This window comes from Eucyclogobius newberryi, unplaced genomic scaffold (genome assembly GCF_026437365.1).
Source record: "Eucyclogobius newberryi isolate DKJ021-1_F unplaced genomic scaffold, fEucNew1.0.hap1 SCAF_16, whole genome shotgun sequence".
Classification (NCBI taxonomy): Eukaryota; Metazoa; Chordata; class Actinopteri; order Gobiiformes; family Gobiidae; genus Eucyclogobius; species Eucyclogobius newberryi.
Genome location: NW_027315790.1, coordinates 20,797,602 through 20,824,685, shown reverse-complemented (window position 1 = coordinate 20,824,685; position 27,084 = coordinate 20,797,602). Strand labels below are relative to the sequence as shown.

At 38.7% G+C, this 27,084-nt stretch overlaps 1 long non-coding RNA gene across 1 annotated transcript; it reads left to right on the top strand.

The window, feature by feature from the left end:
* Positions 1-11,004: 11,004 nt before the first annotated feature.
* On the top strand, positions 11,005-26,079 carry LOC140361444 (uncharacterized). The gene is made up of 3 exons (XR_011927015.1): positions 11,005-11,094; positions 23,092-23,139; positions 25,442-26,079. It is a non-coding gene; the product is annotated as an uncharacterized lncRNA (long non-coding RNA).
* The last annotated feature ends 1,005 nt before the right edge of the window (positions 26,080-27,084 follow it).

Genomic DNA, 27,084 nt, shown 5'->3' with positions numbered 1-27,084 from the left:
TCTCGGAGATGGTCTCTGGGGGGAAAACTAGCAAAAAGCTTCTTGACTTTGAGAGTAGTACAAAGTGAACAGGACTCCAGGAAGTTAAGGAAGTTTATAAAGTCCTTAAAAAGTACGAAATATAAAGTGCCCAAGCATCATCTTAATTAGGAAGTCCCTTGCATGGCTTCAGCCTGGAGAACTTTGGGAACATTGATTATCACTTGAAGCCAAAGGAAGATGCTGCTGTCCCTTCGCTGAATAATTTCTCAAACCTAACGGGTCAAAAATGATCCATCAAAGACACAGAAGCAGAGCAAGTAAACACTTTTGGGGCGACATATTTGCATGACATTTGTTAATACGTTTGAATAGAAACTTCTTCAAATGCTCTGACTGTGGAAGAACTGGAACATATTTTACATGCATAAACACTGAAAGTTTAAGTATTAAGTTGTACAGAGTTGGAGCAAAACATAACTTGGAACATTTTTAAATTGAGAAATAAATGCCAGAAACTGATATTTATATTTTTATTCTATAGTATTTTATTGATTGTGTAGTATATTTGTGAGAAAAGGGAGGAGACACAATTCCCATGAGATGAAAGGAGACACGAGATCGAGTCCACAAGACGTGATTTTGACAATTTGCAATAAACAAATGATGCGGTTCAGTTTTTGTCCTTGTTTCATTGCTTTTTAAACTTGGACTTCTCAAGAGGTGTAACTCACCACTGTCCTTTTTTGTCCATACCAAATTTAAAAACATGGAATAAATAACTTGCAAGATCATTTTACACAATTTAAGTGTGGCGATTTTGTCTTACTCATTCTTGTGGCACGAGATTTTGACTTTGTCTTTGTCCAAACTGTCCATAATGTCTAATAAAACTGTAATTTAGACATTTTCCAACTGGTTTCATATAAAAGTACCTTCAGTATCGCCTGCTTTCAGAAGATTGTGTCAAAGTCAATATTCATTTGTCTCTTAAATCATGTTATGGGTCAAAAATCAAAGACTCCCGAGAAAAGCATACATAGAAGCACTTTCCTATACGTCTGTGTACAGTACAGGTCTGTGTACAGTACTGCTCACGACCAAAGGGTGGCGCTAACCTCAAACCACAGCCCTGCGATGCTGTCATAGCCTCCTTAAGCAGATCAGTTCGGTCACACAACGAATCTGTGTTCAGTTCATCACATTAACATGACTTCTCTGTATCGTGCTCCTCTCTGCGATGTGATTTAACCTTTATATACCGTTACACACAGACAAACTGAAGACTCCTTTCTCACTCCGCTCGTATTGACCGGTCTGGGGTCATCCACTGTGCATACAGCGACTGGCTTGTTATTAATGGCCGCTGCGTTCCAATATGGCTCTATCAGTGCTGGGAAAATGGTGTAGATGTGCCCCTCTCTGCGTCCCCCGCTCCGGGCTCCAGCTGTCTGGCTCCACACTGTAAAAAGATCCAGGCTCGTCTCTCTTCTTTAGCCTTTTACACCAAACACACACACACACACACACGCCAAGAATCAATGAAAAAAATCCTCCTGGAAGTTTTCTACTAGTTTATAAATAATACCAGTCATTGAAATACTGGGATTGTCCTGTTTTTAGTTACAGCTTTGCGTCGGGAAGATGTTTTACACCAATAATATACTTTTAGCTGATTTTTGCTGGCTCAGATTTCGACGCCGGGATAGAGAATGAAGGAGGAAGTCGTTTTATTGGAGAGCTGTCATCTGTGGCCAAACTCTAGCCATTTTCTTCCCCTCTTCTTGTGAGCACAGCCCCTTCATCGGATCATCAGGAACCATTAGGCTCCCTTTACAACAGTTTGCTATGATTCTTATTTTGACGTCCGCAGCTTTGTCAGACCCCTTTTTCCTGTTGGTTTTTTCACAGCGGTGCAGTTAAAATTCTGTGTAGTTTGAACACTTTGTACACTTGAGATCTGCCAGTTGTCTTGGGACTGTTTTAAAGATGGCTGATTTGCGGATGTGTAAGAAACTATATTTAACTGACTAAATGTACATTTGTGTATGCTCACTTATAGTTTAGCGTTAATCTTGTGCTGGATTTTGGTTTCTTGTTGTATTTATTCCGTCTAGTTTTTCCTCAGCCCTTTTCTGTTGGTCTTTTTACTGGCTCTGGCTCCACCTCACATCCCTCTGCTCTTCTGGTGCTGCTTTTAACTGTTTGTTGTGTCCTCTTTCACTCTCTGACGTCCTCAGTCTATACATTTATTCTTATTAGACAAACGTAATCTTAACTATAAAAATATGATGGTGAAGAAGGCCATAACTCAGAAGTGGTCGACACAAACAACCAACAATTAAGGACTAGACCGACATTATAATTGACATTTGTAAAATAAAAAAATGACCTTTAGACTAAAGTAAGTGGGGATTTTGTGTAAAAATGTTCCGTAGTGTTTTTAAATGACTTGTATATTGTTTTTTTTGGTTTCTTTCTTTGTTCATGCTCTGGGTCATGTTGTGTTTTATGTGTTGTTGTTTTTTTTAATCTATATTATTCCAAGATATGGCCTGTAGAACAATATAATCCATCTCTGTTTCCCTTGTCTTTTAGTTTAGTCACTTCTCTCATCCGTCTGTCTCTGTTTTATTTGGCTTAGCATTTGGCGTCCTGTATTTAGCCTGTCAGAAGTTGACCAATAAGAAATAATGTTCTAAATAGATGAGGACGACTTGCTACTCTCATTCCAAACCGTGTTTATGGCAGTCAGTAAGGAATCTGAGTCACTCTGAAGTGTAAATAATAAAGGTGCTTTATTACAGCATGAACAGGCATTAGAAATTAATATCAGAAAGGAATAATATCATTTTTGTCCTATTTATATCGTGTTCACCTTTGTGTCTCTGGACCATGGATAAAAAGGTGACGTAAACGCATGTCTCGTGGCGTGTCCCCTGTCCCTTCCTGCCTCCCGCTCCGGCGCTGTGGTCCGGAGGAGCTGGTGGCGCTGGTGGCCGGTGTCGTGTGCGATCAGGGCCACGCCGGACGCGGAGAGGCCAATGGGAGCTGAGCGGAGGCGCCTCACTGCAGGTCACCTTTCACGGGCGATTAGTGTCGGAGCAGAGGCGCGCTCTCGTCTGTCGGCCCCGCTTATTGTGAAGATCAGCGGCAATCAGCTTCTCCTCCGCAGCCGCTCGCTCTCTTCCACGCCTCCGAGCCTCCATCGGCCCGCGCCCTGTCCGTCTGTGTTGCTTCTCCGTATCTCTGAGTTTTCCCCTGATGTGCATTTGCAGCTTTCTGGCTAATGCTCGCTGTCTGGCAATATGTTATCCGACTGCTCAGCTCTCTCTTCATTATGCGCACTCTGACTTATTTGCCACATCTATTGGGCTGGAATCTTGTAACGTTAGACTTCACTATGCGCTTTCTATCCTCATATCAGCAAATGATTTACTTTTCTGATGTTTTTCTCAGCTCACTGTCTACATAGTGTTTTTCCTGTCTGCTCTTTTAATTCTCACTCACTCACGGACAAACGGATGAACCGGAGATGATTTGGTGGAGAGGCTCTTCAGGCGGACAGTGTGTTTTGTGGTTACAGTATCAATCGATGTCTTCAGGTTTAACCATAGATTATATTTTGGGATATGACTAGTTATACAGTCCATTGAAAATTGATTATTAGTTGCACATCAACACCTTTTATCATAAATGTCCTATGTTAGTGTCTCAAATTTCAAACTCTATTTTGATACTAAGGAACAGCCTTAACACCAAATTTATAATAAAACAACTTTTTTATATTTCAAAAACACTTGGTTTTGGTGCAGATCAAGACCATTCTCAAACTACTTTTTCCTATTTGTGTATTTATTTATTCCTTTTTTTTTTTTAAACGATATCGACACTGGCTCAAATGTATTTGTAGTTTGATTACGGATGCAACAATACTAATAATTAAAAATGTATACGTTAAATGTGACCCTCGAAGTAAAATACACAAGGTTCAATACAACTCCAGCCTCATTTGGCACAGCAAAATCTCGCAAATGAATAAATGGAGGAAGAAGAAAACGGCTCCAGCCTAATTCAGCTGTAGCCGAACAGAGAACATATTGCTATTTCTCTTCTGAGGCCTAAAACATATCAATATCTTGACTCATGTAGTTTACCTGATGTTTTTTGTGTACCTAAAGATCCTCAAAATGCTCCAGACAAAATGAAGTCAATAAGAACAGAAGTGTCATCCCAGAGCACGTTTCAGCTCAGATGGCGGTGGTGTGTGACCGTAGTGCTTGTGTTGTTTGTGCGTTCTTCGCCTGCAGTTGCGTGTGAGCTCTCCCAGTGCAAATGTGTAGTGACACTATGGTGCTATTTTGTCAGGGCCACAACCAGATCCCGGTCTCACTCTGACCTTTTCATCTACATCCGCCCATACTGCTGTGAATAATGAGTTTCTCACATATGCACACTGTCAAAGGAATTTCCCCCTGAAAAGCAATATTATGAGCCTTCTCCAAGAATGGGGCTCATCATTTTATACCCTCAAGTGCTCCATGAGGGCAGAGTAAGTGATTGCATTCCCCTTTCACACCCGTATATGTCATGCACTGACCTGCTTACATACTTCCATTGCCTTTTGTCTTCCTTTTTACACTGAAAATATAAATGACCACCAATCCATCTACAAAATGGTCCGTGCAGGCCTGTGTGACGACATTCAAATACAAATCAGGCCACTTTTGGAGGTGAGCAACATATCGAATTATCAATATTGTTGTGTTGTTTTGAAAATATGCAACATTTTGATATAGGTATATAGTATTAAATGACATTTCTGCACCATTTTACAATATTTTCACATTTTTTTCACATATCTGCGCCAGTTCATTTTACAAATACGTGTTTATTACATATATCCGTTATCTTCTGATTGGTATTGGGATACTAATAAAAAAAATCAAGATATGAATGTTTGTCAATGTCAGATCAATTTGTATCTAAAATTAATTCCAGGTAAATTCCAAGTTTGTTACCAAGAAAATGAGTATTACCAACACAAATTTTGTATTAATTGTAATGTTTTACTTGGGCAATTCCAGGTAGTTTGTTCCCGCCTTTTAAACCACGTCGGATCGTTAGTGCACATTGCCTGCCCTGCATACATACATTATACTATAAATTTAGCCTGCCTTTGCCGTAACATTGCTACTCGTATTGTAAACGCCCATTTTCTCTCACTCGCAGCCATAAACACAGACGAGGGAGAAAATCAAGCAAAAAGGTTATTTGGATTTGCATATGGAGCTTCATTAGGTAAAGCTAAGGACAGCAGTGAGAGCATCTCCTGCCCCGGTGATGAATCGCTGCTGCATCACAAAGTCATCTCGAAGTAGACTCGGCGTAACCCTCATTTGCATCTCTGCTCTTTTTATATATTTATTAACGCACTTATAATGGTGGACAGTGGCTCGTCCTCCCGGGGAACCTTTGCAAGTCTTCTGCAATTTAAATGGGCTGCGTTTGATGAAGTTAGAGAGGGTTCGGGGCTGAGATGGCAGCGATGGGGAGACGGAGATTAGCAGGGTTTAATCTAAAGGAATAGTGTTAATTACATGGACCTGTGTGAGAGGAGATGTAATCAAACAGCAGAGGAAAGGAAGGAATGAGTTGGAATCAATCATGTGTGACGCGGCTCGCAATAGGTTTGTTATAGCGTAAAGTGTTATAGGGATGGGCCATGTTGCCAAAAATGTGTATCTCGATTAGGAATGCGAGATATGTATCGCAATCGAGTCAAAATTGCAATATGAAAGGTCGCAAAGATGATTGATTTAAGTAAAATAATTTCCTTTCTAAAAGACCTGCTAAACCCTACGCTTTAGACCTCTATAAACATGCTCTGAAATGTCTTTTCCCAAATGTAAATGTGTTTAAAAACGCACATAGAACAGAATCTATTCCTAATGTGATGCTTATATAGAAAAAAATGGATATATATATTAAGATTTTAAGACAATAATCAGAAGACATATCGGCAGTGCAGCTGAAATGTGCTAAAACATGTCTTTTAAAGTGTTAGTTGAGGTGTATGTATCAGACAAATGTTAAAGTACTATACAGTTATCCACAAATATCACTTTGTACCATATTTTGAATGATTACCACATACGTTTTTTCCTTTTTTACTTTTTATTTATTCTCGGTGATGGATAAGAACATAATCTTGTCGTCGTTTACACGTCATAAATGTGGTTGTCAACTGCAGACTTTTTTTGTCAAATTGTGTTACAGATATGATGTCAAAAGTTTTGCGCAAATGAATATAAACTACAGGTAATTATTTGAATCACTTTTTTCGCTTCATGTTTTGTGCTGTAGTGAGATGGCATCGCTTTAAAAGAAGTCTGTGTATAATTAAAATCCCCATCTCGAGTGCATTTTTTATCATTAAAAGTAATAAATCTTGGTTATGCCCGTGTGATTACAGTTTTCTGGTGTGATATATTCTCTGAGGAATTTTAATTATCACCTGAACATCCACCTTCTCCCTCTCGCGTTTTTTTTTGTATTGCAGCAAATTGCACGAACGAAACTAAAATCCACTTTACCATTAAATAGACCGAAGTTTCTCTCGATAACAGGTGATGGCTACGGAAGCAAATTTCACTGCAAAGTTCCATCATTTCATCAATTTTACGCTTTAAAAAATGTATCCTCACCCCAAGAAGAAATAAACAGTAAACATGCTAAATAAATCATATTTTTTCCAACTTCTCTTTGCAGTTTTTTGTTTATTTGCTCTAAACGGACCCAAGGGCTGCCGTTTGAACCCAGAGCCGGTTGGACGTGGGCTCGAGCGGTTGTTTCATCTGGTCGCCCCGGTGCCTGATGGGATCTGACTGGGCCCGTCCCGAGTGAGCAGCCCCTCTCAGCGGCTCGCCATCAGCCTCCATAAACAAGTCGGGCAGCGCCGCATCAGATGTGCAGATGTGCAGGGCTCGGGCGGAGAGCAGGTGGGTGCAGAGCAGGCACAATCACACAAACAGGACAGGCAGGATAGTTGTTTCATTTTTTATCCTATAGCAGATTTAAATTGTTTTTCTTTTTGACTTGATTTAGTTTTTTTTATCATTGTTTTTTTCTGTTGCACCGAATCACCAAAGCAAGTTCCTATGTTTGTGAATTCTGTTCATTGGCAATGGCAATAAACCTTTTCTGATTCTGATGTTTATTTCATACAAAGAGAAAAAAGCTGTAATATAAAGTGCAAGCATGTTTTATTTTTTTCCAAAGCTGTAGACCTTTTTTTGTCGCCCAGCCCTACAGTAAATCATTTTAGTTATTAATTTTAAATACAAGAGCGTTTATCTTTTTAATTAGCTCCATGATTCAAGTCCAGACTCTAAATCAAGTTTTTTTTAACACAAATGTAATCATTCAACAAAACTTGGTTCTAAAATGAATTTGCTTTGCTTTTTTTTGCAGTTATTCTGATTCATCTGAAACTGCTAATACCATCTTAAATAAGTTTAACATAATTTCATGGTAAGTTTAGGCGTACACTGCTGATTTACATGGTAAGCACACTAGCAACACAATGCAATCAACGGAGGACCACTGTAGCAGGGAAATACATTTTCACCGAGAAAAATAATTTCACAATGAACTGTGCCCAAGATTATGAGTCCCATGTGAGGCATTAGAGCATATAATCTCCCTGTAAACAACACTTACACAAAGGACCTTACCATGCAATAATAAATGCTTTGATTCTTTTTGTTGTTGTGCAGAAATACCAATGCATTGCTCAATCAAAGGATAAACTTGTGTCTTAGAGAAGGGTCTGTCCCAAATGTGCATCACAGACAATAAGCTTTATCTTTACTCTGTGTTTTAATCATTCATTTACACACATACAGAACTTTTTCATGTTTTATTAACCTTGTGCATTATGTAGTTTACCTACAGCACAAGTTTGATTTGTCATCTTGTCAACAGCTTGATCCCTTATACAGTTTGGTCATTATTTTGTGTCCTAAATCTGAAGAGTCAAGTGTTTAGAACTGCTCTGTTTTACTGTACATCTTGAATGTGAGTTGGCGTTGTATTCGCACAGACAGTGACCCCCCCCTCCCTAAAAGCTGCCACGCTTTTAGCTTTTCTTCCCGACTGCGGATTCATTTGATTTAGATGCAAGTTTTGCTAAACGGGCCAATGAGAACGCGGTGCTCTTGAATGATTTAGTGGCAAGATGGAGCACATACTGAGAGCGTCCCGAAGACAAATTCTCTTTTTATTCCCTAATTGGTGAGAGGAGGAATGAGCCAGCGCTGCTATAGTGATGACAATTACAGGGACTGCTCTTACAAAGCTTCGTAAAACAGATCCAAACAAACTTGCTCTTTTTTTGTATGTAGCTGGAATATTTCTCAGCGTACAGCACAAGTATTTACCTTGACTTATGAATAACTCTATTGAAAAGACGTTCTAGTGTCTCCCGTTAACTCATCATCATCATATCTTCAACTAGGGCTGAATTATTTGGAAAATCTATTGAATATCATTGTTTATGTTTAGCCAATACTGCGTTTATTCGAGTAAAATCAAGAATCATATCACAAATTCGTCCAGGTTACTACATGACTGATAAACTACAGTATATAATGCATGAATCACAGGCATTTCAAGAAGCAGCAGAGTACTTTATACCAGGGGTCCTCAACCACCGGGCCGCGGGCAATCTGCTACTGGGCCCCAAAGGCAAAAGTTATGTATTCAAATTAGTTTTTTTTTTGGTTTTCTGGTCTATTGGTTTGCTATGTCCCTGTGTTTTACTAAAATATATATATATATATATATATATAGAGAGAGAGCCAAATAAACAAAGGATCAGTAATAAGACAATTACAAAATATTTAGAACAAGAGTTTGTACACATTTTACGCAGTTGTTATTGGCCCTCCCCCTTTTAACTGGTCCCGGGTCGAGAACTGCTGCTTTATACAGTAGTTGCGACCAGTTGAAATCGTGATGTTGATTTTGGTTGCGATTATACTCTGACTCTGGCCTTCCCAGACTCAGCAAATGCACGGAATACGTGTTTAGTTTGCTGACTAAAGCGGGAATGGCAGTTGGTGTTATTAACATCCATATGTCTGACATCTGCACGTGTAAACAAGGCTTACATGCTGTAGCTGTAAAACACATTTTGATTGTGAGTGGATTTGCTGTTCGTGTAAATATGAACTTTGACCCTCACAAGTGTAGCGGAAGCAGGATTGGCCTCATGTTTATTCAGCGTGTGCTCCAGCCCCTGGGACAAATCACACCGGAGAATGGCTGTCACCCCTGGAGACGGAAGATGCACCTCGGGCTGGGCAGCTAAATATGGAAATCACAAGACATGCTCCAATATGCATATTTACTAATGTCGCACTTCCTCAAAATGAAAACTTCTTTCCCAGTATCTTGAACAAATAGCGGGTGTGACGCGTATCGAAGGGAATGTTGGAGGAATGTCCTCCTCCGATGCTGTGTTTGCTCAGGTCTGCTTAAGTGCGGCTGAAGTTGTCACAGCTAATATGGGCTTGTATTCAATCATCCTGTCAGCTTCTGAGAGGCGTTTGAGTGACAGATTTAAGAGGCAGGAGAACTGGGGCTAAACTCAAGGAGAGCCGCCCGCTTCTTTTCTGCAAACGTAAGATCTCCAAAAGACAGGAGCTCAGACAACAGCGTCTGGTCCAGTAAACGCACTGACAGTGATCAACAAAGCACTGTTGTCTCTCACATTTCTTTATTTTTAAATTGTCTTCTCGCGGTCTCAGAGATCAACTGCTCATTCTTTTTCTTTTTTGAGTATTTGTCAAATGTTGCCTGTCTTTTTCGTGTGTAAAAGCTGTTGAAGTAAATGAGATTTCCCAAAGAGCTGTGTTCTCGGAGAAGCGCTCAAAGTGATATTGACATGTTGTCAAGCCGGCGCCCGTCTCAGAGGACGTCTTGGCTTGTTGACGGGCCTGAGCTGCGATCATGATTTTTTTCCCCTTCTGCCGTTGAGTAATTTCAGCTTGTCTAGCAGAAATGATTTGTTGCTCCTATTTTTAGTGCGAACTCCAATCTTCTTCAGTCAAGTCAGTCAAGAGCTGTCGAGAAAACACCTGCTGCGTGGCTCCGCCGAGATCACCTGTCGAAACTCTGGTCAGCGGAGGCTGCTGTGATGGAGAGGCAAACGATCATCGTGGGAGATTAAAGAGGCAAGGTGAGTGAAGTTATCAGTGTAAAAATATGACGGAGATGTTGTAGAGCGACAGTGGACTGTGCGCTGATCTTCAAACTTGACTTTCCATCAGGTCGTGCATAATGGAGCAGCCTCTGGTTTTGTCTTCAGGGAAACAAAGGACAGTCAAGGTGCTCCAACTAAACTTGTTGTTTGCTTTTAAGTTTTCCCTCAAAGGTACAGCTGCTGAGGGAAAAGTCATTTTGATCCTTCAAAACTTGATCTTGAAAATGTGTAGCTCAGTAAAACGAATAGTAGATTTTAAAGAAATGATTTAGCAGAGTTCAGACTTTGGAGGAGTACAAAATCAGACCGCTGCAGGATGTCCTCATCTGATGGTAAGTTATTCATCACAAATGTGTAAGAAAGACCAATTTGACAGCATGTGACACTTTTGGATCAGAGCTGATTGGCTGTCCTTTGGTGGTCCACCCTGCTTCTCCTCTGTATGAAAAAGCTGTTCTGAAGCTGAGCATGTGCAGGAAAAAAATCACAAATGAATGAATATTAGCAATGTGCTAATGGGTTAGCAAGGTTAAAAAATTAGATAATTCAGCTTTAACAGAATATGTGAGATATACACTTTATTTTTGCATATCAAATGGGACTTATAGTTGACTCATGTGTGTGATTTATTGCAGCGTCAAATTCATATAGATGTCCATTTATGTACTTCCTGCTTGGTTCAGAATCTGCCGGTTGACTGGTCCGGTCGTCAGGCAGCTGTGGGACACGTCTCCACGCTGGTCTCTGCCCCTAGTCGTCACATGAGGCCGGAATGACTCAGACAGAGCCGGAGCCGCTGACCATCAAAACAACATCAGGGCAATGAGCCGTGCAACAAGAGTGGGAAGGTAAATCAGGAAGTGCATGTTTAGAGAGATTGACTCTTTGGACTGTAAAATAAAACTATACTGTACATAACAAAATAAAGTGAGTGTAACAATTAGATGGTTTAGAAGAAATTTATGCCGTGGACCAAATGGAAGGTTCTATCTACTCACCCTATGAAAACGTATGACACTTAATCAGAGTGTTATGTGAAGTAAAATATGGAGTAAAAGTCAAACTGAAGTCAACATTTCTTTATTTCAAAATGTCTTTACAACAAATGAGAGGTTATGTCTATAGGAGTTTTTGTTTATAAGAGTTTTGTTTATAAGAGTTCTTCTATTAAGAGTGTTTTTTTAACTTCCTATAAGTTATCTGTCCTTTTCCTCTGTATCTACCTGCGTTGCAACAATGAAATTTCCCCATGTGTGGACAATAAAGGAATATCTTATCTTATTTCATCCTTTATGGGGTCGCTACAGCAACTCTACTGCCTTCTAGTATTAAGATTAAGGTATACTTTTGGTGACATTATTTACATCCGATGCCCTCCCTGAGCCAACACTGAACATTATTTGGACTTTAGAGTGACACTAACACTGTTCTGTTTATTGTTGCATTTTAACACCTGACATGTCACGCTTACAAACTAAAAAAAAGAACTATTTGGAAATCCGGTACATTTCCCCCCGTGCTTTCCGTTGGAGTTGAGGATTGTTGCAGCGAGTAGAGCTGTCTCGTGGCTGATGGTGTGACAGTGGATGAGAGGTGCCACCGCGGCTGCCTCCAGGTGCCTCCGGGGCTGAGCCGGGCTGAAACATGGGGCTGCCGCTTCACTCACTCTGCCTCTGGTGCATGTGTTCTCCTGCCTTTAGCGCCTGTCGGCTCTGGTCTTTTAACTCACTCTGTTCTTTTTGTCCGCCTGCTGTGGATTTTAAAAGTGCCATAGCATAATACTAGAACAAGAAAGACATTATTATTATCAGAAATGACTGGAGGAATAAACTATTGCTGTGACTGGTTGTTTTCTCTTCTAAGATAATTGTTTTCTGATTTATTCCTGTGATAGCTCAATTAACCAACATTTTATCATGCACATTCAAACTTAGCATCTACACGCACTGTAATTGCATTGAAGGAGTTATTCGTCAACAAAGAAATATTTCAGGAGGATATTTAAGAGGATAACTGATGTGTAATTGACGTTGATTGATAAGATATTTGTCCGTCTAAACAGCAAAGTTTCTCTTTAGATATTTTATACAAGATTGATAACAATTACAGTATATATTATCTATTATTATACTACTTGAACAATACCATGTTTTTAGTGCCAATACTTTCTTTGGCACCTTGTATTGATGTATTCATTATCACTATCTAGAATAACAAATCATTACAATAATAAATTGAATTGAATTGAAATAGTTTAATTTATGGTCACATTGCCTAGGAACTTTCTGTAGCGCTGTAGTGTATGTTATCAAAAGAAAAATATGTTTTGGTGCTGCCTTAACTTTTTTCTGTACAGTACTAGTACCTTTTAAACTATACTCAGCCCTAATGTACAGTGACATACACACAACTGTCTAAACCACATCGAATGGAAGCTGTAGACTACCAACTCCTGAAGCACCAAAATACTTTCAAGATCTCTATAATCATGCTTGTGAAATAACCCTATACGCCATTTTAAAAGTCCAAACAGTATGAAGTTGTTGGGTGAACTTTTTGTTGTCTTCCTTGCATGGATACAACATGATTTCCGTAAACAGTTGTTGACTGGCTGAGCTTGTTTAACGGAGCTCAGTTCAATCAGCGCTGCGAGAAGGGCTGTGATGTGGATGATCTTCCTGATTCTGTTGTTTGAGCCGTGGCAGCTCGGGGAGGCCTCTGTGCTCTTTGTGATTGGCCTTTCAGTGAGAGTTGAGTCTTTTCCCCTCTGCGGCCTCAGCGGGGAGCAAAGTGGTGTGTACGAGCATGTCATCCCCTGATTTCCTTTTAAAAAAGCCCGGCCCGATGCTTTTTAAATGCATCATCAAGGCAATGGGCTGTCCAAGTCGGTTACAAGTTAACCAAATAAACACTGACAATAAAATTAATAATGCATATTGTTTGCGAATGCCTCAGCTGGATGATTTGACTGATGTATGCAAAGATGGTAATTTATTGAAAGTAAATTCATGTAATTGTGCAGCGGAACTTGATGAAGCAAAAGGAGGTGTCAGCACGGCTTCCATCATCATCAGAAGAAAGAAATCATTAAAGAGCACAAACAAATCCGACTTCAAAGCACGCCAGACAACAAACACTTATTTTATAGATGTGTTTCATTTAGTCCAGAGTTCAGAAAGCCTGTTATGGTAAATATGTCAGACTTGTTGTTAGCTGTTTGTGGATGTGATCGTTGTAGATTATTTATTTTTCTCGCCGGTCCACAGGGATGCAAGAACTCACTCCCAAACACATCAAAGTAGTCAGTGTAAATTTAATTCGGCGATGAGGAGGGGGAACAAGAGCCTAAATGTACTTGTCATCGTCAAGACAAATTGCCGAGATGAAGAGCTCAAGTTGCAACGTGATCCCAGCGCCCGGGTTGGTTTAAGTAGTTTACGACTTAACTGTCTCCATGATATCTGTAATGTCTGCAATGTGACATGGTTGAAAAATTGTGCATCTGGTTATGGGATTTTGCTAAATGGAAGTGACAAAGTGCTTTTAGTTGGATACATTCTGCACGTTTTTAAGTAGGCTAAGACATGGCAAAACAAAGAATAGCTTTAAAAAGAAAAGTTGTGAGTGGCGCGTGTTCGAAATGGAGCTTTTTACTTATAAAGATGCACTAACTTTTTCTGGTTGTTGCGTGTTCACAAACCGCTTGTCTCAATCAGAGGTGAAGGATGTATCAAATATTGCAAAAGTTTTAAAGAGATGTATAATATGTATAATATTGGGTAGATTGTCTATCATTAAAACTATTAAAATGACACTGAAGAGAGCTGTAAAATGATACAAACATCCAGTGTGATCCCAAACAAAGCTATAACGTTATATTTCTGCCCTTTTGTGGTTCATTTTGTGGTTCATTCATGTTTTGTGCGACAATTGAACCACAAAGACATTTACAGGCTGATTTGAGCACATTCCTGATGCACTGAACATTGTTATCAAGGTGATGCTAAAAATATTGATATATTTATTTTGATCAATATCACTCACCCCGAGGCTCCATGGAGACAATATTGCTTTGCTAGGACGTTCAACATTACGGCATTAAACGTATATAGCATGCATTCATTACATATTCATGTTTATTTTGCTACAAATGCATTGAAAAACATGGAATCTTACTGTGAAGAGTGTCGCCTCAGCACAGATCTGACCTGTAACTGTGCCTGATAGTGTCTCCATGAAGATACAAAAGAATATTGTCTTCCTGTGGAACATTCCAGGCAATGCACAGGCAGGTGGCAGACCCTCCTCCAGACAAATAACATAGTGTACCTTTAAATCGCTCAGTGCTAGGGAGATTTAAAGGTGCACTAGGCCACAAAGACGACAAAGCACATATCTTTATTCTATTACTATTTTACACATTTTATTTAAAACCCGACTTGTTAATGGAATTTTTAAGCATCTGTGATTCTAGACACAGGATATTTTAACATGCGATAACTAAAATAATCAGATAATATAATAATTAGATCTGATTTTAGGTGAGCATTTACCTGACAAACTACATTAAACTCTTTCATATTTGTCTTTGCCTTTTTTGCATTATTTTTTCATTGTCAAAACCTGCACCGATGCAAGAAATCAGTTGTTTACATCTCACTCCAATAATCAAACGACTCCAGAAATCAGATAACGAACATATTTTTGGAGTGCATGTAAACATAGCCATAAGTTGCGAAATATAGTCCTCCAAACCGATTATTTTTTTGCTTTTATTTTATGCTCTTCACATAATTCACTTGTGTTTCGACCGTCAGTGATGGTCCTTTTGCAGCGAGTAAGTGCATAGTCTTCAGTTTGATGTTGTTAGAATAGATGCAGCGAGGGAGAAAGTGAGGTGATAATTGATCATATATTGTCCATAGTGTTTATATAGAAGCCAGTTAACATTCCTCTCTGCTTGAACCCAAATGACCTGGATCTGAAAAGCGTCTGTCAGACCGTTTGTGACAGTTGATGTAGAATATTAATAAAGTACACCATATGTTCTGGAAAACCGTGCCCATGCATTATTAACCGTGATTCAGCGTGTCGGCTGTTAACAAATGCTTGTTAAAATGTAATAAAAGAATGAGATGTTGGACATGATTAAAGAAAGGGAAGTTTGTTGTAAACACGTAAAAAGGTTAAACGGAGGAGAAAGAATAAATGTGTTGTTTTCAGATGCCTTCACTGTCTGAGGAGGTCACTTATGATTGATGCAGGCCTTCCTCATGTACTTAGAATATATACGGTACACACTTGAATATAATGTTGTCCAAACATGTACTTTTGGGTTAAAACTGTTGTGGTCTTTTACGTATACGTTCCCTTTTTTCACTATAGGTTCAAATGGGAATAAAGATATACATTGAATGAACGAAACATGCTCATGTGGTTTGACTGACGATAGTTTGACCAATCAGAATGGGCTACGTCCTCATTTACTAGAGCCGGATTTGCTTTTATTGTGAAGGAACTGTTGAAATCTAGTTTACTTATTTAATTAAAATTATATATAGAATATTAAGGCACAAGACTCCTTTTAAAATTGTGTATTTTCAATAACTATTCTGTAAATGTTCTATTATATTGTTAAAATAGAATAAGCATAAGAAAATTAATAATGAAATAAAGCAAACACCTTAATGAAAATTTAATGTAAAATATACCTGACATCAAAGAAATAAAATGGGTCACTTTGAAATCCAGCCACTGCAGAACCATCACTGTCTATGAATCTACTGTACCTATCTTTTTTTTTTTATATACAAATTATAAAGATGTCAGAAATGCCTATCTTATTATTATCATTTTTTTTCCACAGTCATTTGATTTCCAAACTGCCAAACATGGTGTCACGTTTTCCTGACAGGGCCTTGGGAGAGAGTTTATCTCATCATTAATTAAGTATCATATTCCCTACATGCTGCCTGTGCTTAATTAGGAAGTGGGGGTCAGTGGGGAGGGCTTATTAACTGGAACAAATTTGTTAAAGGAAGGCGAGCGAGACAGATAAAAGAACGTGTTCCTCTGGTTTCAGTCGTCCCTGACAAGTCTTGGCTCGCGGTGATTGATATCCTCTCCAGTCACGGGCCGGAGTCAGAACTGGGAAAGATGAAGTAGGAAGTGGGAACGCCGAGGGGCTGGTGTGTGTGGGGGGGTGATCGGAGACATATGCTGGCTCTCAAGTAAGATGGAGTTAGAGCGAGAGGGAGGGACAAAGGGAGGAGCTGGAGATGGATCGTACCACTGAGCCACGTCAGCCACACTTTTATTTATCAAATCCTACGATATTTTTAGATTTAGAAGGAACGTGTGTAAATATGTCAGTGTACAAATCATGTTTGTTGTTCTATAGTTGGAATTAATGATTCATATTTTGAAGGTGGACTATGTACGATTCTTTGTATAGAATATAGTTGGTTTGTTGTTTACCAGCCTGTATTACTTATAAGGCTGTAAGAAGGATGAAGAAACATATATAGCAACCTAAGGATTGAGTTCTCCTGGTTAAATGATTGTGTTGATGTTCGAGGTGGGGGGCACTATTTAGACAATATTGTGAGTGTTGCTTTGAAGATAAGCAAAATTTGAATATTTAAGTATATTGTTTATGTAGTTGATAAAGATCTAAAAATGAAAAATGTTATGTTTGAGTATAATGTGATATTTATTTATTTAGATTTAAATTGTCTGACATTTCACATTTGATAATTAAGCCTCAACTAATACAATTAAAGACATATTTCTGGGTGATTGACATAATATCGTCTGAATATCGATATTGGGGAAACTTGTGATATTCATTTTTGTACAGGTTGTTTGGTCAACATGAGTCGAACTTGACAAGGCTGTGAGTTAAATTCTTGGACAATCTCTTTGACAAGAATCTGCTGCTTGTCTGCTTTTGATGAAAAGATCTTTGTTCCTCCTGAACGTCGGATTCGTCCCATATCGAACATTGTAAGTGACTCGGCGCTGAAGGCAAAGCACACAACATCAGGTGAATTCTGGTTCAGCTCGTCTTTGTGTGACAGGGTGAGATTGGCCGCGCTGCTAAAATAACAGATGTGAAGCTCGAACATGAGCGATGCCAAAGTCCTCCCTGTAAAAGCATGTACACGAGCAGACCTCTGTGGGTTTGGCAAACTGGGAACAGCAGGCGATGACGTGACAACTGGGTATTTCAAAAATCTTTGTCAGACAAGACCAAACAAGATGTTGAAAACCACCGAACGTCGTTGATTCATTTTTGGCTCATTTGTCACATTGAAAATCTAAGTTGGTTATTCCATTATTGGTGACTTTGTGGACAATACGTTGCACCTTTTGGCACATTTATTACTTTTTAGCCCTTTAGCGTAGCATTGTCGATTGTAACTCTAATATAAAACGACTTTCCTGGCGTTGTAATTGGACACGTCTTAAAACAAACATGCTGCCCCGTGCTAAACCCTCATACAACAGATCTAAAGCTAAAACAAACTTTATTAGGTGGAACATTATCACTTTTAGTCATGTTGAAAACTTCTGAGAGCTATTAAACCCCAAGTGGAGCGTCTTTGAAGGTTGGGGGGCCAAACGCTGCTGTGTGATTGACAGGGTTGGCCTTGCCCTAATAGAACATAATTGGGCAATTTTGAGTGGTCCGTGAAAAATGACCAAATAATAACACATGACTTGACTTGAGACTTGTTTTCGCGGGATAATTGTGCAAAAAGCATCTGGCACACTATTAGTTCCATTTTCACATTACAATAATAATCCTTTTCGGCTAATAAAGTCGCTCAAACGTCGGCGTCTGGGTGGTGGAGAGGGAAAGCAAATACTGTATGGAGAGAAAAGGTCATTTGGGCCTTCATTATGTCAAGTTCTTTTATGATTTGTTTGAAAGTCATATTGTTTTCCATTCAAATGTTCAAATTCCTCATCTGTTACACACTGTTCAAGTACATGGCATGCATTTGAGTTAGCCATAAAATCATTGTTGTCATGGAATCTAATTTAATTTACAAGCTGTGACGATTAACCATTTGATCTGAACTAGTTACTCATTTTTTTCTACTCAAATCCAGCTACACATCTTTCTTTTCCGTGTATTGGGATTTGGAGCGTAGCCATAGGAAGTAAAGTTTTGGAAAGTGTTTTTGTGTTAAAGTTTCCACTCTACTCCAAATATTACCATAGTGTCTTTATTAAAGTATTCCCTTGCATTTCCTGGTGGCCTCCTGCCTTTTAATGTGCACAACAATAACATTACCCTCGGGTGTCGTTATTGTATGGCCCTTTCTCCATATGAGGAATTACCCCAATATCACCCCTCAAATTAAACATAATTAAAAAATGTTATTTCTAAATTATTGCCAGCCATAAAACTTTTATTAGGCAAATATTGGCCAAATTAGGGCTTAATGGGTTTTGCCCCCGTGATTACAGTCAATGATTTCAAATGCCCCTCCGTGCTTATAAAGAAATTAATAATTAAGCATGCAACAATGGGCTTTAAACGACATTACACATACCTAATGTTGGTGTGATTTTGTTGTAGGCAAACAAAGCAGTCTTAATAAAAGCCACATTAGGTCGGGAGGATTATGTACTGCGACTTTAAGACTTTGTAACAACAGCATTATTACTCTTTCAGATTTAGTCACGCTTTTATGTGGCAGTTAGTTGCTACATTTTAAACCTTGGGGGCAAATTGCAAAGTGCAAAGTTGTAATCCTGATTAAACAAGAATAATATAGTGAAGGTGAGATTTTATACTTTAATATTCTAAGAACCAACCAGGCATTTAGTTGAATATTTTATCTTTCTTTTCATGTCTGACTAGCATAAAATACACATATTGACGCACTCCTGCACGTCCTTGACAGTATGAATAGCTGTCATTCTATTAAACAAGTTGGATAAGTTGGAGCCGAAGTTTTATAAATTGCACAACAAGAAGAAAGATGTTGTCAAAGGCATTAGAGCGCCACTCCAAGTCCACCGTCTTTGTTAAAGTGTGTTCCCATGTGGTAATTCGCAGTGGTGAGCAATGATCATTTTCTTTGTGTTGAAATGCAATATTAATTGTGCTTTCACGTCGTCTCACTGCGCTAATAAAGCAAAAGGCAGTGTTCTTCTTCCAAATCACCTGAAAAATGAGTCCAAGGACGACGGGCCATTGCTGGGAAAGGCGTGGCTGTCCACTTTGAGAAACGATGCAACTCCACAACCAAGATTAATGAAACTCAGATGGCTTTTAATTAGTCCAGCTGTGCCCATTCATTATGTGCCCACAACACAAATATTTTTATATTTGGGGAAAGTGTTGATTTATTTGATTGTGTTTGCCACCCGATCAAGATGAATGACGCCTCGTTTTGAGTTTTGCCAACGCTAAAAGGTGCCAACGAGAGGGGAGTGTGTCTGCCACTGACTCCACTGTGCAGATGACGCCATAAACTACGACTCATAAACATGCAGCGGTCACGAACGAGCAGCAGAGACGGTGTAGAGGTAACGCACTGTAATGTAGCTGATGTAGTCGGTGGAAAGGGTTATGACAGTTTAGGTCTACTGACTTTGAATATTAGAATGTGAAAAGATGCTTCAAAAAGTGGAATGGAGGAGTAACGAGTAGCACGAGCGCCGAGCTTTATAACGGTGATTAGTCGGGTATTTTTAACATACAGGGATCTATTTCTGTTGTGTTAAAAGGTCTCCATTTCAAGTCCAGGCCAGGCATTTGCTTTTACTGTCAAGATTGGATGGAAGGGACTGATCTGTGGGATAATTTGTCTGTCTATAACTGCTTTTCGGCTTTTAAGATTGTGCTTTTTGCTCTTTTTTTTGTGTTGTGTTGTTTTTGTGTTTTGTTTTGTGGAAATTTGTTGAAAACTAAGCATATTTGGGACATATTTTCCAGCTACTTGGGGACAAATGAGACATACAAAAGGAGACTTTCCACTACTTTTTTTGTTTTTGTCTTTGTCTTTTCACTTTCTTTCTTTTCTGTTTTTTTTTTTTTACTTTTTGTTTTGTATTACTTAAAATATATAAATACAATTCAATATTTAAATTGAAAAAGGCTTGTGGAGGTCTTCTTTTTATAATTGGGAGTATAAATACACACATTTATTTTCAGCTGTGATTTACTGATAGTGTCCCCTCTATGTCATATATTTCAAAGAGACTCTTTAGACCAGGGTTTATTCTCACAGGAACAAGTTTCCTTTTGATATCTAATAAATTGCACCATCACACCATTATGTCTATTTTATTGTAAAAACATAGGAGTTGAGTTCATGCTCCATCGTCTTGTTAGCTCATAAAACAACCACAACAGCACTTAAATGTCCCCACACAGGGTTTTAAACTGTGTGTTATACATGCCCCAGCTGTGATATGTTCTATACCACCATACTATTAAAAATACTACTTTCAGCACTGCAAATATATATTACAAAACTACTCAATGCATAAACATGTGGTCTTTTTTCTTTTAAGTTGGTTTAAATTGATCACTTTTTCATATTGTCATTATCCTATCATATTTAATCTATATATAAAATGTTTCATCTTTCATTCTTTACCTTACACTTTATGCAGTCTGTTTTTTTCCTTTACCTCATCACATCTACATGTTTTTTTGAGACTTTCCCCTGGACATAAATGAAGCAAAAGCAATGGCAGGAGCAGAATTAAAATTTCATTATTTACCGCACTCTAGTTTGGGAAGGCAATTAACATGTGCAGTGTGTGGCCCTGGGATATGTACCGCCCTTGTCCCAGTGTTCGTCTTTATTGTGCTGATGCTTTCATGCGCTGGAGCGGCTGCCGGTGATGCTAGCGCTCGCTCATTACCTCCAGCTCCGCGAGACACACTACAATTATATTATGTCCCAGGGTTTAGCACGGGCCCGGACACAGACGAGGGAGCAGATCATTGGATAATTGGACACTTGCAAAGAAACTCAATCAGACATAATTTCAGAGTTACAGGATTCTACCATGAATTGCATGTGCTTAAAAACATTGTATGAATTACTGCAATATGTTTGAGTAAATTAAATGGAGCCACTGGAAAAGAATTCAAGTGTGTCCAAAAGATAAAAACAAAGATTTAACTAACAGCATACTTTGTTGATAGTTTCACTCATCTGTAAGAGATGTTTTTGGTGTGTGTATGTGTAAAATTGTATTGTACAGATTCTATAGTACGCTAATGCTGCTCCCATTGGACCACTTGTTTGCTGGACACATTTTTCCTCATTAACAGATTGTTTTTAAGGGACTTTAACGGTTTTGCTTATTCCTCTGCACTTTTTGCCCAGTATTATTTAATGAGGAAACATTTTTTTACAGTACAAAGCAGCATGCATCCAAGTGAAAGCCTATTTACATGCAAGAGTCCCTAAGCCACCGCTTTTCTCATATGTGCAATTAAGGCCAAAGCTGCAAATGTTAATTTGCTTGATGTGCACTTCTTGTGGCTCAAACAAAAACATTAGCTCCGGCGACTAGGACAATAACAACCAGAGCCCTCGCTTATAAATGGTGTTTTCTGCACACAATTCCTCAAACAACTTCAGTGTTTTTCTTAATCCTGTGTTTGCCTGTGTTTGCCTTGTTGTTCCTAAAGTGTGCACGGTTACACAAGCCTGTCGGGTATAAAATCACACAGACGATGGTGGATTGGGATCAAAGTGAGCCTTCTTCTCCGGGAAAAAAGTGATGACACTGTGTGAAGTGTAAACAAAAAACAGTTTCCAAAATTCATAAACAGCTACGTTTACCCATTCGTAGTACATGGAAATATGTTTTATAGAATTTGATGGCTGCAACAGGCATTTAAAAAAGTTTGGATAGAAAACCAAAGACTTGAAATGATTGTTTTGCTGTTTTATCTGGGAAGGCAGTTTAAAACTTCAGGAATAGTAGATGATTTGTGCAGGGGTTTACTCTTGTGTAAGCATCAGATTTATTGTCAGAAAATCAATACCCACATACTAATCGATATTACATAGACATACTGTACTAAAATATAGAAACAATATACTTTTAAAGGCAATTGATTCTGAAAAACTAAAAACAGAAGACAACATTTGATCTTTTTCTGTTTTAGAATGGGCTGTCTCAAAACATTAAAAAACCTCTTGTGTTGAAAATAACACGCTATCGTCAAAGAATATGTGTTTTTTTTACCATCATTTTGGTATAAAAATCTGTGTCGAGTATCAAGCCTCTGCCTAAGTATATAAATTGAGTTTGAAATGGTGACATGTTTGTATAGCTCTATTATTTTCACTTGACACAGTGATCACACATATCAGACAATTTCCTTGAAAACACTAATAAGCATCAAAGTAAAAGCAGAAAAATTAAAACCACTCGGCTTCATGTTTTGCACTAACAACTGGATAGTTCACTTCATTGTCGGAGAGCTATGAACAAACTAAACACTGACACCGGCGTTCAAAATCCTCCCTCTTTCTCTTCTCATTGTTTTTGCATCAGCTTGTTGTCACCAGCATTTTCATTAAAGACAATTGTAAGGTAAAAATAACCGCCTTGTCAAGGTCTTTGAGCCGGTTGCCATAGGTGCGTTGCAGAGTGATTTAAGTGGGCGTCTCCAGTGTTACCAACTTTGATTAATAACCACTTTTCAAACCTTTCTCCATTCAGGGCGATGGCTGGGGTTTCATCCACCAGTTAACCTTCACACTATCATTACTGTCACTTTGGCACTGAGATTTCGCAGAGCCGCGTGCGAGAGTCTAAACTCACTGTTTGTCTTTAATGTTTCTCAATTACAGGTTCCCCTTGTGCCGAAGCGTGCCAACCCGGGTCCAACATTTGTCTTGGTAAGTGAAAGCAGCTGGGAAGATTCCGTGTTGCATGAGTCTATATTTCAGTTTCAGCCCAAACGATACTGTAAGTGCCGTCATAGTCGAGATTAAACCAAGACGGACCTTGTCGTGACGAAGTCCAGACACTTTAGAAAGCGTGGAGAGTGTGAGGAAGCGGAGAGAAACGGTTATTTACGACGAATATTGGCACTTTTTCACACATTTGAGCAAAGATAATCAAAGGTTCCTATTCAACTCCTTTGTCTTTTGATCAAAAATAATCAAAACACAGCTGTAATTGGTTAAAACACCATTATACATAGGTTTGAGTAGTGTATTGGCAGATTTGCTGTCACTCGTAATGGTTTCACATAAAAACAAATCCCATATTATAAGTAGGGTGAAAGTGCCAAACAAAAAACTAAATTATGGCAATCCGAAATATAATAAATCCGAAATATACTAAAAAATGCCTGTGAATATCTTAGTTGAGGTTTAAGTATCACCCAAATTGCGGATGGCCTTTAAAATTAACCATAAATGTGCAAAAATAGGATTACACTTCGATTTACTACTATTTTATTTGTTTTTTTGTTTTTTATAACATACTATATACTTGATCTAGACCACAAGTGTTTATTTCTCAATACATCTGTGAATGATACATATTTCTAGTCTGTTTATGGTATTCACGTTAATCATTAAAACCGAATGTGTTTTTTCAAATGTTTCCAATATTTGAACTCCATATTGTACATGCCCATTAACTTGGTAGTTAACCAAGTAGTTTGTTTTGTCAAGTCTTTTCTTACAATAAATGTTGCTCCGAATGTAAACCTCGGCAGTGAATCAGGACAGACTTGTGTAGGGTGCTGTCTGGCATCACAACAGCTGAATCAATGGGACAGCGGTGAGAAAGAGAGACTTACAACAAAATCAATGCACCGCTGTCAATAACACCTTAACAAACTTAGGCCTGAGTAAAAGTACACTCCTTTGTGAAGAGACAGAAACAATTCAAAGGCCAACAGTGTTATCTGCACTTTCCTCTGCTGGACATGACAGCTGCTTTTTGGGATGTACGGTGCGCAATTATTGAGATTTAGAGGAAGACCAGCTCCTATTTCTGCCATTTTTATAACTGAAGATAGATATACACACTTCCCCAACCAAAAAAATCACCTAAAAAAATGCCCTTAATATTCAAAATTACTTAAGTTAATCTTGTGACAATATCTATTTACAGTTAGGATTTGATTAAATATCAGATGTCAGTCATTTTTGCTGCAGCAGGAACATTTCTCTGGATTTGGTGGGAAAGATGAGGCTGATCTTTGGTCTCGAGTGAAATAGTGTTTTTTCTTCTCCCGTAAAAACACAAAATATAGTATCATGAACCAAGTGACCTCACAGCTGACATCACAAGAGTTGGTCTTGCTCATATATTCACTATTTAATGTGGTTCTCTGTCTGCCCCTGAAAAATAAGAGACACTTTAATCCTACAATGTGCACACGGTCAATCCCAACTGCTGTACATTAGAATAATATAGTTTGCTTGGATTTTGTCTTCAAATGCTGCTGTCTTTTGTCCTAAAGTCAAAACCTAACAAGTTAAAGCATGATAAGGTTAAAAGTAATGTTTTATTTATTCAATCCTTCAAATATGGATTTATTTATTTTTGTAGAAGTTACGCACATCAATGCATTAGGAATGTATGAGAGAGAGCTGCTACAGACTACTAACAAATATAAAGATCTACATCTCTGTTAAATATTTAGTGTTGAACGGATTACCCTTTTCTTCTTAAATAATATGTTTCTGAGTCTGAAAATAATAGATGTGTCCCAAATCTCAAACTGCCATATGCAAACAAGCTAGATCATAATGTTGTTAATGGGTCTCATCATGTGTTTTTTTAATCCAACACTATAGATTGATACTTAATATACTATATATATAAATACACTTTATCTGTAGTCGCTCAACTGTGGATTTGGTTGTTCCATAGCTTTTTATTTTACTTTTTTTACTTTTTTGTTTTGGCTAGTGTATCTCTAAGCACATTCAGAACATCAGCAACAAACAGGACGGATTTCCATGGTAACAGACCTTTTTTTGACCTTCCATCCCGAGCTCTATTGTGTATTAAAATGTCCTTTATGCTCTAAAAACCTGCGTGTTCATGTTGGAAGAGGATGTCTCGTCGGCAGGTGAAGCATCGCTGGGAAACTGATCATTCTGCAGTTTTATCTTATTTCTTTCCAGACTTTTCTGTGTCTCCGCTGTCACTCACTCCTCCCTCGTGTTTCCGCAGTGGGTGTCCGACGTGCCTCCCCCTCGTGCCCTCTGGTGACACCGCCCTTGTTAAGTGGCCGCGGTGGCTCGTCTGGTTTACAGGTGAAATCTATTCTCTCGCACACAGACGCTCTAGGGGCCCCGGCCGGACTGTAACAGAATTTCACCATCCCCGTCGGCCGGCAACCACAAACCTGAGAATAAATGGCTGAGGTGCCAGCGCTGGACAGAAAAATCAATGCCTGTTTATACAGACATGACAGTCCAGGCGCCCGAGCAATTCTCCCACTTCGAAGCGTTTTGTTTTTTTTCCTTTTCTCCTTTGCCTTTTGGATGAAATGTGTGCCCTCCCGAGAGCGCCAGGTGATGCGCGGTGGCCATTTTGTCCTCAATTTGTTCTCCCTGTGTGCTGAAGTACGAAACATTAGGGGTCAACTGAATGCGTTTGATAGACTGACTGTCAGCGCACCGGGCCGGCCTGTGCTGAGCAGATGAAATGCAGACACGCGGGGTCAAGTGTTATAGCAGCGTGGTGTTTCTCAACCAAAGGGTCGCGACCTCAAAATGTTTAGCAGGCACCGGGCGACAGGGTCACGCTGTAGATACAATCATATTAAAACTATTCAGCTCGCTTCGTTTCTCCACCAGACACAATAAGCTAAACTGGTTTGATCACATCTGACCCCAGAAAATGACGTGGAATAACTGTGGCTCTGCTCTTTTAAAGTGTTGTTCTGTCTCTCAAACTGACACAGACAATGCAATCAAAATGAAGAAATGTTGATATTAATTAAATCATAAAATGTTAATATAGAAACGTAATATTTCAATTTATGTCTGTAGTGTGCAATATTACATTTACATTTTCAATACACATCATATAAGTTTTAATTTTGTTGAGATGAAGTGAATAAATGTGTCTTATAAATCAGCCACCAGAGGGTGAACGCCTGTGCTGTTCTTGGGCCGGTTCCAAGCCTGGATAAAAGAAATCTGATATCCAGGAATGAATTTCAATGGCGGTAAATCATTTACAGTGACAAACCTGGAGGAGAGAGACATCATGGATATAAGACTGATGTTGAGGTGATATAGAAAGATCAGTTTACAAAAAAGAAGCAGATAAACATTTAAAAACATCAGATCATTGCTGTTTTTAGAGCAAATGGGCCGTTTGTAGATCATATTGCAACATTTTACTGATGGAGCAGTATGAATGAAATTTAAGCCCTTCCACTTGTCATGAGCCCCACAGAAGAATAAGCCTGTCTTTCTCTCCTTCAAATCAACCTAATACTAATTTCACAAGAAAGGGAAAATAAATGACTGTTTTACCACATTACATTATGGTATGACCTGGATTTAAGCTATGAGCAAAAATATGTCAAACAACAGATTAAATTAAATGAATGATAATTTTTAAGTGAAGTCTGCGCTTTGGAAACAATACGAGTTTGTGTCGAATCAAAGAACTCATCTAAAGACACATTGTTGTCCTCTTGTTGAACATCTTTATGCTGGATTCCCATTCTTGCCCCATCCTGCTCCTTTACCTTGGCAAGGCATTCATTACCATCAAACATCAGTTATGCATATTAAGCAATCAGAATAATCCTCATCAGTTGTTCAGCAGAAAGACTACTTCCTGATCTCTACTCCATT